The following is a 12,051-nucleotide window of genomic DNA, read 5'->3' as shown; positions in this document are numbered from 1 at the left end:
TGACATTCTCCCCCTGTCCATATCTGCATCTAAATTTCCCCCCCCTTTTTAAAAATTTTTATTTATTTATGATAGTCACAGAGAGAGAGAGAGAGGCAGAGACACAGGCAGAAGCAGGCTCCATGCACCGGGAGCCCGACATGGGATTTGATCCGGGGTCTCCAGAATTGCACCCTGGGCCAAAGGCAGGCGCCAAACCGCTGCACCACCCAGGGATCCCTAAATTTCCCCTTTTTATAAAGGCATCAGTCACATTGTATTAGGACCCACCCTATTCTGGTATGACCTCATCTTAACTAATTCCATCTGCAATAACACTATTTCCAAATAAGTTCCTATTCTGAGGCTGGGGGTTAGAATTTCAGCATGTGAAATTTTGGCAGACACAGTTCCACCCATAACACTCTCAATGGAAAAAGCCATCATCGTCATATGCTTCATACTAATTCTCCAAATAATTGTTAACTTCAATAACCACTACATGGTCAAATTTAACCAGATACTTTAATAATAATCATAATCATACAAATTATACTAAGTGCCAGGATCATAATAAACAAACAGATTAATAAAATAAAAATTGATAAAAATTGGTGGGGTCTTAGGGCACCTGGGAGGCTCAGTGGTTGAGCTTCTGCCTTTGGCTCAGGTCATGATCCTGGGGTCCTAGGATCAAGTACCACATCAGGCTCCCTGCTTAGGGAGTCACACCTATAACAGGGACTAAGAGGGAGCCTGCTTCTCCCTCTGCCCATGTCTCTGCCTCTCTTTCTCTGTGTCTTTCATAAATGAGTAAATAAAATCTTTTTAAAAAAATTGGTGGAGTCTTTTATTAGCTATGAGTAAGAACAACACCAGTAAGAAAGAAGAAACTAAGAACATGGAAATACAAGAAGCAGAGAAAAGATTTTAAAAAAGGAAAATAAACCAAAGGGAATAGATCAAGTATAAGGGAGATCAGGAACAAGAAAAATATGTCCTCTTTCACCACTGCTAACATAGTACTAGAAGTTCTATCCACAGAAATCACACAAGAAAGAAATAAAAGTCATCTTAACTGGTAAGGAGGAAGTTATCCTAATTGGTAAGGAGGAAGTAAAACTTTCACTATTTGCAGATGACGTGATATTATATATAGAAAAAAACCCTAAATATTCCACCAAAAAAAAAACTGGTAGAACTGATCTCTGGGATCATAACCTGAGCCGAAGGCAGACACTTAACTGACTGAGCCACCCAGGTGCCCCTCCATTGCATTTTTAAAAAAGATTTTATCTATTTATTTATTTTAGAAAGACACCACTAGTGGGTTGAGGAGCAAAGGGGGAAGGAGAGGGAGATGGTAAGAATTTCTCAGAGCAAACTCTGCACTGAGCATGGAGCCCGACAGGAGGCTTGATCTCACAACCTGGATCATGACCTAAGCCAAAACCAAGAGTTAACACTTGACTGACTGAACCACTCAGGCACCCCAAATCCAGTGCATTCCTATACACTAATAATAAAGTAGGATAAAGACAAATTAAGAAAATAATCCCATTTACAATTACACTAAAAACACCTAGGAATAAACTTAACCAAGGAGATGAAAGACCTGTATTTTGAAAACTATAAAATATTAATGAGAGATATTGAAGATGACACAAATGAAAAGATATTCCATGCTCATGGATTGGGAGAACAAATACTGTTTAAAATGTCCCTACTACCCAAAGAAATCCACAGATTTAATACAATCTCTATCAAAATACCAATAGCAGTTTTCACAGAACTAGAACAAATAATCCTAAAATTTGTATAGAACCACAAAGACCCCAAAGAGCCAAAGCAATCTTGAAAAAGAAGAACAAAACTGGAGGTTTCACAATCCCAGATTTCAAGATATACTTCAAAGCTGCAGTAATCAAAATAGTATGTACCGGCACGAAGTAGACATATAGATCAATGGAACAGAATAGAGAGCCCAGAAATAAGTCCACTATTATATGGTCAATCTTCAACAAAGGAGGCAAGAATATCAATGGCAAGAAGACAATCTTCTTAACAAATGGTGCTGGGAAAACTGGACAGCTACACACAGAAACCTCACCACTTTCTTACACCCTAAACTCAATGGATTAAGGACTTAAAAGTGAGACCTGAAACCATAAAAATCCTAGAAGAGAGCACAAACAGTAACTTCACTGACATTGTCAGTGGCAACATTTTTCTAGATATGTCTCCTAAGGCAAGGAAAACAAAAGCAAAAATAAGCTATTGGGACTACATCAAAATAAAATGCTTCTGCACAGCAAAGGAAACAAGCAACAAAACAGAAGACCATCTACTGAATGGAAGAAGATATCTGCATATATAGGCAAATACCTGGGCTCCATTTAATCCAGTGCCTCTCAGGTCAATCCTATGTTTGACTGAGAGAACAAGGCTGGCATGAACTTCAGCAAGTCCAATGGCATCTGGAAGTCCATCACAGACTGCAGAACATCTTTCACACCTATGACAGGGGCAATTCTGAGATGATTAACAAGAACGAGCTCAAGCAAGCACTCTCAGGGTACTGGCTCTCTGACCAGTCTCATGACATTCTCATTTGAAAGTTGGACAGACAAGTATGGGAGCAGATCAGATTTGATGACTTCATCCAGGGATGCATCCTCTTGCAGGCATTGACAGATATGCACAGGTGTTATGATGGGGATCAGGATGACTGAATTCGGTGTCATATGAACAGTATCTGTCCATGGTCTTCAGCATTGTATAAGATTGGCCTTTGCAACTAGCTATGTGACTTAGGGAAGGAAGACTGAAAATGCCAAGTCTCTCTTTGAAGAAATGGAACATATATGCAGCTAGATACTGTTATTCCTTTAAGTTTTATATAGTTAATGTTTGGGGAGCCAACTGTACATATGTGGATAAGCTGATTAATGTAACAATGATTTGCATTTATTACTGATTATAACATTAAAGTAACATACAATTGCATTAATGCAAATGTAACAATAGTTATAATCATTGTTCACATATGAACATTTGATTTCAGACTGTTCAATTGTGCCATGACATAAGACATAATATCCTGCGTGCAAAAAATTCACCGTGCTATTTCTAGATAGTCCCAGTTCTGTAGTGGAAAGCCACTTTTATTAGCCATTAGGAATTCTAAAATAATACAGAACTTGCAGAGAGGCCTTACATTTTTAGAACAGGGTTTATTGTATTTGTTTGAATATGCAACATAAGTGATGAAGCAAATGCACCCCCTGTCAAAAAAAATACATATATATATATATATATGGAATTTATACAACTCAACACCAAAAAAAAAAAAAAGCCACCCAATTTTTCTTGCTTGGGCAGAAGACATGAACAGACATATCTCCAAAGAAGACATCCAGATGACCAACAAACACATGAAAAGACACTCAACATTACTTATCATCAGGGAAATGCAAGTTAAAATCATGAGATATCCTCTCACACATGTCAGAAAGGTTAAAATCAAAAACACAAGAAACAACAAGTATTGGTAAAGATGTAGAGAAAAAGGAACTCTTGTGCCCTGTTCGTGGGAATGCAAACTTGTATAGTCACTGTGGAAAACCATATGGATGTTCTTCAAAAAATTAAAAATAAACTACCATATGATCCAGTAATTCTACTACTGGATATTTACTCAAAGAATACAAAAACACTAATTCAAAGGGATATATGCATCCCTATGCTTACTGCAGCATTATTTACAATAGCCAAAATTATGGAAGCAACCTAAGTAACCATTTATAGATGAATGGATAAAGATATGATATGTATATACAATGGAATATTATTCAGCCATAAAAAGAATGAAATCTTGCCGTTTTCAACAACATGGATGGGTCTAAAGGCTAATAGCTAAGTGAAATAAGAGAAAGACGAATAGGATTTCACTCATATGTGGAACTTAGAAACAAAACCAATGAACAAAGAGATGAACAAAAATCAGACTTAACCTGTAGAGAACCAACTGATGGTCACCAGAAGGGAGGTGGGCAGAGGGATGGGTGAAAGAGGTGAAGAGGGTTGAGAGTAGACTTATTGTGATGAGTCCTGAGTAATGTATAGAATTGCCGAATCACTATATTATACACCTGAAACTTATAGAACACTGAATGTTAATTACACTGGCATGTAAAAAGAAAAAGAAAAAAAATCAGAAGAAAAGGGTAAAAAAGAACATGCAGACTCCTGCAGCAACACATGCTTATCAGGTAAGAAGAAATTATCCAAAGACTGAGTTCTGGATTTCATAGGTGACTCTCTATCATACTCAAACATCGGAGCACCTTTTATTTTATCTTTGATGCCAGGGATTAACCTTTGGTGGTGATGGTTTAGAAATGAAGGTTTAGAGGTGAAGTTGGCTTTGAAAACAAAATCCATTTATCCAGTATCCAAAGTAGTATAAGTCATTTATAATAAACATTTAAATGAGGTATAAACTTACTTTTAAAAAATTAACTTATTCATTTGAGAGAGAGAATGCATGAGCAGATGGAGGGGCAGAGAGAGAGGGAGAGAGAATCCTGACGCAAACTTCCCTGCTGAGTGTGGAGCCCCACACAGGGTTCGATCTCAGGACACTGAGACCATGACCTGAGCTGAAATCAAGAGTCAGACACTAAACTGACTGAGCCACCCAGGCGCACCTCCCACCCTTTTTAAAATACAAACTTTCATTCAATAAGACAGGTGTCAGGAAACACCAGACTAAAATTTTGAATGTATTTACTTCAAGTATGCAACAGACACTAAACCAGAAGAAAACGTGTCTTTAAAAACTCCAGGGATTCTACAATCCTTCTTACATTCTGAGTGTCTTTTTCTTGCTTAAGAATCATTAAAATCTGTCACCTTTCTACAAGGCCTCAGTTATCTAGGATTATTCAATAATTTTACGTATAGTTTAGTGCTCAAAATTTTTGAATTTCCTTTTTTTAATAACAACATTCCCCAGATGTATGACATACAGTTCTATGTGTTAGTAAACATAACTTACTGAACTTATGGTCACCTGTGTTAGAGAGGCAGATGGTTTGGAACATCAGGTTGACTCTATTAAACACAATAAATGGGCAGCCCAGGTGGCTCAGCAGTTTAGCGCTGCCTTCAGCCCAGGGCCTGATCCTGGAGACCAGGGATCGAGTCCCACATCCAGCTCCCTGCATGGAGCCTGCTTCTTTCTCTACCTCTCTCTCTCTCTGTGTGTCTCTCATGAATAAATAAATAAATAATCTTTAAAAAAAATTCTTAAACACAATAAACCACCATAATACATCCTAGACTGATTTGTCCTTTTCTTCTAGAAAGGGTTTATAGAATTTGTTTTGGCAGAGCCTCCTGTATCATCTAATTACAAAAGTAATTATTAAAAGCATGAAAACATTATCTTAGTTTGTTATTTTGCCTTCAATAAAACTGTTATCAGCTCTAACCCACTTTCTGAGTAGCTTTCAATTTATAAGAAAATAGCATTTTATCAAAACTTACAATATTTGCTAATAAAGATCATGAACATATAATAAAGAACATCGTGCTCTATTTTCATTCTCTCATAACCATGAACAGAACTCTGCACCATATTTTTTCAACACCTGATATATTAGTTGGGACTTTACCTGCAATTGCCAGAAACCAAGTACAACGTAACATAAGTTTTAAAAAATAAATGTATTGGCTCATAAATGTGGAAAGTCTGAAGTTGTACGCAGCATGGCTGGATCTAGTAAAGCAAATGATGTTGTCAGGTCCCTGCCTCTCTCCATTCTGTAATTATGTTTTCTTTTGCTCATTGTCTATCCCTCCTGCCTGACCAATAAATAGCACACCATCTGAACCCTCAAAATAGCCAGTACTCATAAGTAGACAATTGTTTTGTTTTCCTGCTTTTGACTTTTTTCCCAAGGATTTCCCTCAAGCATTGCACCCTATTGTGCTGATACTGTAGCCTCTGAGCCATATATTACTCAGACAAAAGATCGTTATGTAATTGCCAGCAAGTATACTGATTATAGTCATCTGTATCTGCTCTATACAATAAGGAAGAGAAGCATGTTCATTTACTTAGGAATGGATTTTTTATGGCTATATCTTTATGCTGTTAAACATCTGGAAGAAAACCAAAGAAATCAACCAAACCAACAGCAACAACAACAGCATCATCAACAAAAGCCCCAGCAGTCTCAGCACTTTCAAATGCCTATACTGTAAAATTAAAATATTGATTTGTTGATTGAATTTTTAATTTTCCTGAAGATATTTCCGTTTCACAACTGAGGCAGAACTCAAAACTTACAAAAAAAACAAGCAACTAATTGTGTGTAAAGAGTTAGTTTAATGGCCATTGGGCTTTCTCTCCAAAGACACAAAATCAGTCTAGTAACAAGAATTTTATAATGAACAGGGATCTTGAGTTATATTTTCAAGACAGGGGAAATCATAGGTATATTGACCAGTGAATTCAATCTCACAGCAGCATTTTATAATTTGATACTTTTTAAAAGTCCTGAGTTAAAAGATACATTATGTTGCATAATTAACTACTTTGGAGGAAAACAAGAAGCCGGTTTACAACAAAGGTGACACTATCTTGAAATCTTGGGTGTAAGGTGAGAATCTTTCTATATTGGACTATCAATTCAAAATTAAAACCTGAGAGATGTTCATCTTTGTATCATAATTACCCAATACTTTTATTCCTTTGCCTTACGCATAGCATTTTTATTAGACAATATATTAATCTCAATTTAGTAGAATTAATAGGATTCCAGTTTCTATACCGACTTCCGAGCTGAAAGTATATTCAGAAACTCAAAATGTTCATTTCTACTCTGTTATTTGAATCAACAAGTTTCAGGACTTCTTTTTTTTTTAAGATTTTATTTATTTATTCATGAGGGACACAGAGAGAGGCAGAGACATAGGCAGAGGGGAAGCAGGCTTCTTTTGGGGAGCTTGATGCAGAACTTGATCCCAGGACCCCGGGATCATGACCTGAGCCAAAGGTAGATGCTCAACCACTGAGCCACCCAGGAGCTCCTGGGACTTTGGTATTTAAAATAAAAATGTGTGATGTATCCCAACAATAATTCTCATTTACAAAAGAAGCATCGTAATAGCACTATTTCACACATTAGTGAATCACTACCCTAAAAAGGTAATAATAGAAAAGAAATAGAATAGAAAGTCATCTATTCTTGTGAATGCAAGAGACAAAACATCTTCTGATTTAATCTTTTATGATATTCATATTTTATGTGAGAGAAACAACATAGACAAGTTTGACCTATTTGATTAAGTTGACCAAATCGCAAGGCCTGTTTCAAACACACAGTACCAGCATTTATATCTACATGCACGATCTTGATATTCGCCCTTATAAATGCTGAAGATAGTAAAATCAGCAATCCCTTTGGTTCTAGGGATTTGGTTTTTGAAATCAAGAAATAGGTTCAGCTCTGCCTGAATAAACACTAGGAAGATGTATAAAGATAGAATAAACACCAGCCGTGGGCATTTCCCCAATATTTCTTTCAATGATGTTCTTAAAACGATGTAGGCCAGTTTGCTTCCCTAGTCATGCTCCATTGGGGTGTGGTCTATCTTGGACTTGTCCTAATGTTTGTCACATATGACTGGAGACTCAATTATATCACATACGTGGACTAGTGAATAAGTGGTTAAGGATCTCCCGATGACAAGAGGTCTCCTAATCACTCCTCTAGCAGCCTATAATTCTCCTTCGTAGTAGTCATCTATCTATGTATTTTCTTATTTATTAATCATATTCCCTAAACACCATAAATCCCATGAATCCAGAGGCTTTATCTGACTATTCTTCTCTGTATATTTACTGCCTAGAAGCATGGTATCTAGGACAGAATAAACGTAAAATAAACATTTGCTGAATGAATAAATGAGGCAATTTCAAGGGGTGTCCCCCCTCCTCCCTTTCAATATAATTTATCTGACTTTCACAGTGGACAAATAGGAGATGTGGAGTAAGTTGATTGTTTCCCCAATTTGATTATTTTTGAAAATACAGATATTAGGCCCTTCCCCTGGAGCTGCCAACTCATAAAGTTTGAGGTGGAAATCCAGTATCTGTGTTTTAAAGATGTTCCCCCAGGTAATACTTATAGTGGAGCAAGTTTGGAAGATACCATATGAAGGATTTCATCTTAGCTTCATAATCCTAGAATGCTTCTCTTTGTCTGGGGATCCGAGGACCTCTGGAGTCCTCATATTTCCTGTGCTTCTTAAAAGAAATGCTGATACTATTATGCTTCTTTATTATGCCCACTTGATTGATTTGAATTTCTTGATTTGACATCTGTAATTTTGACTACATGTGAGTGAACCTGAGCATCTCTGGATAGCTCTGTCTCAGGCATGAAATTTCATCTTATGAACTATGTGCCTGGTCTTCAGAAAAAAAAAATTCAGCTGGTGAGTCTGACTGAACACTCAACGTGTACAGATAACATGATTTGACTGCTTTGCATTGCATGCTCTTTTACCCTAGGAAATTGTATTTTGATGGTATGCACAAACACAGAGACCTGTAGTAGACATTTGATATTTTATTCTTTCCAGCATCCTTCCCTATCTTAGTAACAAAACCCAAATTTTGCTTCAGAAGAACCGTTTTTAATCACATAGCATGGCACAGATATGATTGACTTCACCCCAAATTTTAAAGTGGCACTTGATTGGCTTAAACCCACTGGTGGATACCATCCCTCCAACCAAGTAACTGGTTAGTGACAAGGCACAGAACATAAGCAGAATCAGTGAAGCAATGGAAATGTTTCCTAGGGCTTCTGGTAACAAAAAGTATTTCTCTTCCATGGAGGCTACCACAAGAAACCTTCCTTTTCCTTGTCAGTGAGGGGTGAAGATGTAAAGTCTGGAAGTGCTGAGGCCATTTTGAGACCATGAAGGTGACAGGGCTATGAGGGTCCTTGTGGGGAATTTGAGAATGAAGTCAATACAGAGGACAGGGGAGATAAAACCAGTCCTGGACAACATCATACGAGTTTCCAAGTTAAGTCTCAATTATAGCCAGCCCTAGTTTGCCTTTTTGACTGTATGACCTAATAAACCTCCTGTGTTTTTAAGTCAGTTTAAACTGGGGTCTCTATGACTTGAAACCTAACGATTCTTAATAGGTGTAAGATCCGTGACTGTATTAGAATACAGCCCTTAATGGTCATTGAAGGGGGAGATGGAGGCATGGGGAAGACCTCAGTGGAGCCAAAGGTGGACACACCTTCCTGAAATAGCCTAGTTTTTGTTCAAGAAGTAAAAATAAAACCCCTTCGTAAGGAATGCTGTGGCCTACCCAGTAACCACACTTTCCAAAGAAACCCATAAACATAACCTCGCAAAATATCTTTTTCTGATATGCCAATTCATTATATGAAATCTCAGAATAATATAAAAAATTGAAATCACATTTCATTATGTATTTCACTAATTGCCTTTATTGGAATGAAAATAAAATGACATGAAATCAAGATTAGCCCAGAAAATTCAGGGCATATGGTGGCCATATCTAGGGAACATCCACCTTGTTTTATTGGAATAAATTATTGTTAAAATGAACACACTGCTAGAAATGCTATTACCAGTCTGCAGGTCATAAAGATAAAAAGAGCTAAACCAACCTCTCAGTGCTGAATTGGCAAGTGAAAAGATGCACTCTGCACACAATAGGTATGCAGTGAATATATTTGACTGACAAGAACCCTGCTAGGACTAGCAGTGAGCTATTTAAGCCCTGCTGTTTCTTGTGGACTTTGCCAGGCTTGGCTGCAGAGTGAGGATTCTGTAGTCATTAACAAGAGCCCCAAGCTACAGCAACTCTTCCTCCACTTCAAACTTTCATAAGCCCTACAGTCAGGTGCTGGGCTCTGATCAGTGATAGAAAGGCACACAGGGTCTGAAGAAGACGTTTTTGTACTAGATTATTTGTAGAGGATAATAATTTCACTGCGCCTGTGTCAACGGGCTTGTTACTATGGAATTTGTAAATATATTCACTAAACTGTAAAATGATAGTCTTGTGTTGAAACTGACCTGCTTTTAACCTATGTGTTTTAGACATCTGGCATCCCAAAATTCTGCTGCACAACACAAATCAAAGTAGATGAAACCAGTTAGCTGAAAATAAAAATGCGGGTGATCAAGTCTTTCGGTTTCTGGAAGAGACTAAGAGAAACAAAGCAGAGACCATCTTTGAAAACCCGAATTACAAAAGCGTTTTTTTTTAAATATTAGGAAATATATACACCTATGTATTCACATATGTAATATGTACACACACACACACACACACACACACACACACTGACCTCAAGCCTTAATCAACCAAAGGTAGCAAAGCTTAGCCTTCATAAGGTAATCTGGTTCAGTAGAGAAGGAATTATATTTCCAGAAGTGGAACCATTTACTGTGGCCTTATGGAGTATTTGCCGAAGAATCAGTGGAATGTGTAATCCTTAAATTTAAGTTTCAACATCATATGATGGCAAAAGATCACATTTTCTCAATTAACCAAACTGGACGTCTCATGCCCCTACCTGCCCATGAAAGAACACAGTGCCCTGTCTGTCACAAACTGTCCATGGTGACTTTCCTGCATCTTCCTTCCCAGCCCCCATGAAGCTTTTATCATCTGTTCCCTCCAGACCTTTGACAGTAATAAAAGGAACTATCATTTATTGAGCATTTATTATGTACTCAGCAGTGTGCTAGGTGATACACATATACGTTCTCACTTTATCCTAATGACAATAAAGCAGGTGCTCTTCTTGGTCATGTTACAAATAGAGAAACTGAGGCGTAAGTTCATAAGCTGATAAATGGCAAAGTCAAAAGTTGAGCTGAATTTTAACCCAGGCTGATTCCAAAGCCCATGCTCTAAACCATTACATAATTGATCTTTAACTATTCTTTGTTGAGCTCTTTAAAGGATTTTAAATTTTTTCCAATAATTGTAAGGTAATGTACCCCAATTCCATAACCTGGTTCTGATATATTCAACTGAAGTTCTTCTGATACACCATCAAGTTTAAAGGAAAAGGTAAAATGCAACAAAATATTTGTAGGACTTGTGGCTTTTAGAAGTGATCAGTTATATTTAGACAGAATCTGGTGGCCCAGACTCTAAGAGAACACACTGAACTTGTATTTTGCCCATTTTAGTAATGATTCACCAGCCTTTATATTTGATTCCATCTGAACTTCATTAGTGCTATATCCAGGACATTTATTTTTCTTTATCTGCCAATTTCATCTCATGTTCTCACTTTATGCTTTTCCTGTAGAAATATTAATGGTTTTGGAACACAGAGACTGTGATGGTGATCTTCTGAATACTAGTATAACAGTTTTACCTCAGATCATGCCTCTAGTCCTCTCTAGATATATTCAGGTTCTTTTCTTTCCTCCTTTTTCATCCTCCTCTTATTACTTCTCTCCTTCTTCCTCTCCCAGAAATTTCCCATACCATCATTCTTCTTGGGTCCCAAGGTCATTTTTCTTTTTCTTGTGGTTAGACACATGTACATGGTATGAACTACTTAGATCAGATTTGGGTGAGAGGTATAGATATGGATGTAGATGTGGAATTAGATATAACATATTTAGATGGAGATATAGAACTTCCCACTGCTTTCAATATGTAATTTTTTCACATTTCAGAGTTCATGGGATCAGATCCAATACAATTGGTAGTGCCTTTGATTTGGTGAAGTTACAATAAATCAGTCACTTTCATGACCGTGGTATGTTTTCTAATAACCCAAGCATTTCCTTTATAAAAAAAAAAATCTTTCAAATATAAATACACAAATTTAATGTCTGTTTTTAAAATTCTCAGACACGTTTTCCTGTTTCTCCTTTCATGCTCCCTGTAAAAAGATAGGAGATATGACCTCTGTAGTTATGGAGGTTCTTTCAACTCTACCGTAATGCAATAATTTTTAGGAAATATATATCAACCCTCCT

The 12,051-nt window shown here is 37.0% G+C and overlaps 1 pseudogene; it reads left to right on the top strand.

Moving 5' to 3' along the window:
• The first annotated feature begins 2,403 nt into the window (after nt 1–2,403).
• On the top strand, nt 2,404–2,761 carry LOC144300219 (programmed cell death protein 6 pseudogene; annotated as a pseudogene).
• Nucleotides 2,762–12,051: the final 9,290 nt, after the last annotated feature.

This window comes from Canis aureus, chromosome 28 (assembly GCF_053574225.1).
Source record: "Canis aureus isolate CA01 chromosome 28, VMU_Caureus_v.1.0, whole genome shotgun sequence".
NCBI classification, from domain to species: Eukaryota; Metazoa; Chordata; class Mammalia; order Carnivora; family Canidae; genus Canis; species Canis aureus.
The sequence above is the reverse complement of the archived record's forward strand: the minus strand, read 5'-3'. Positions and strand labels throughout refer to the sequence as shown.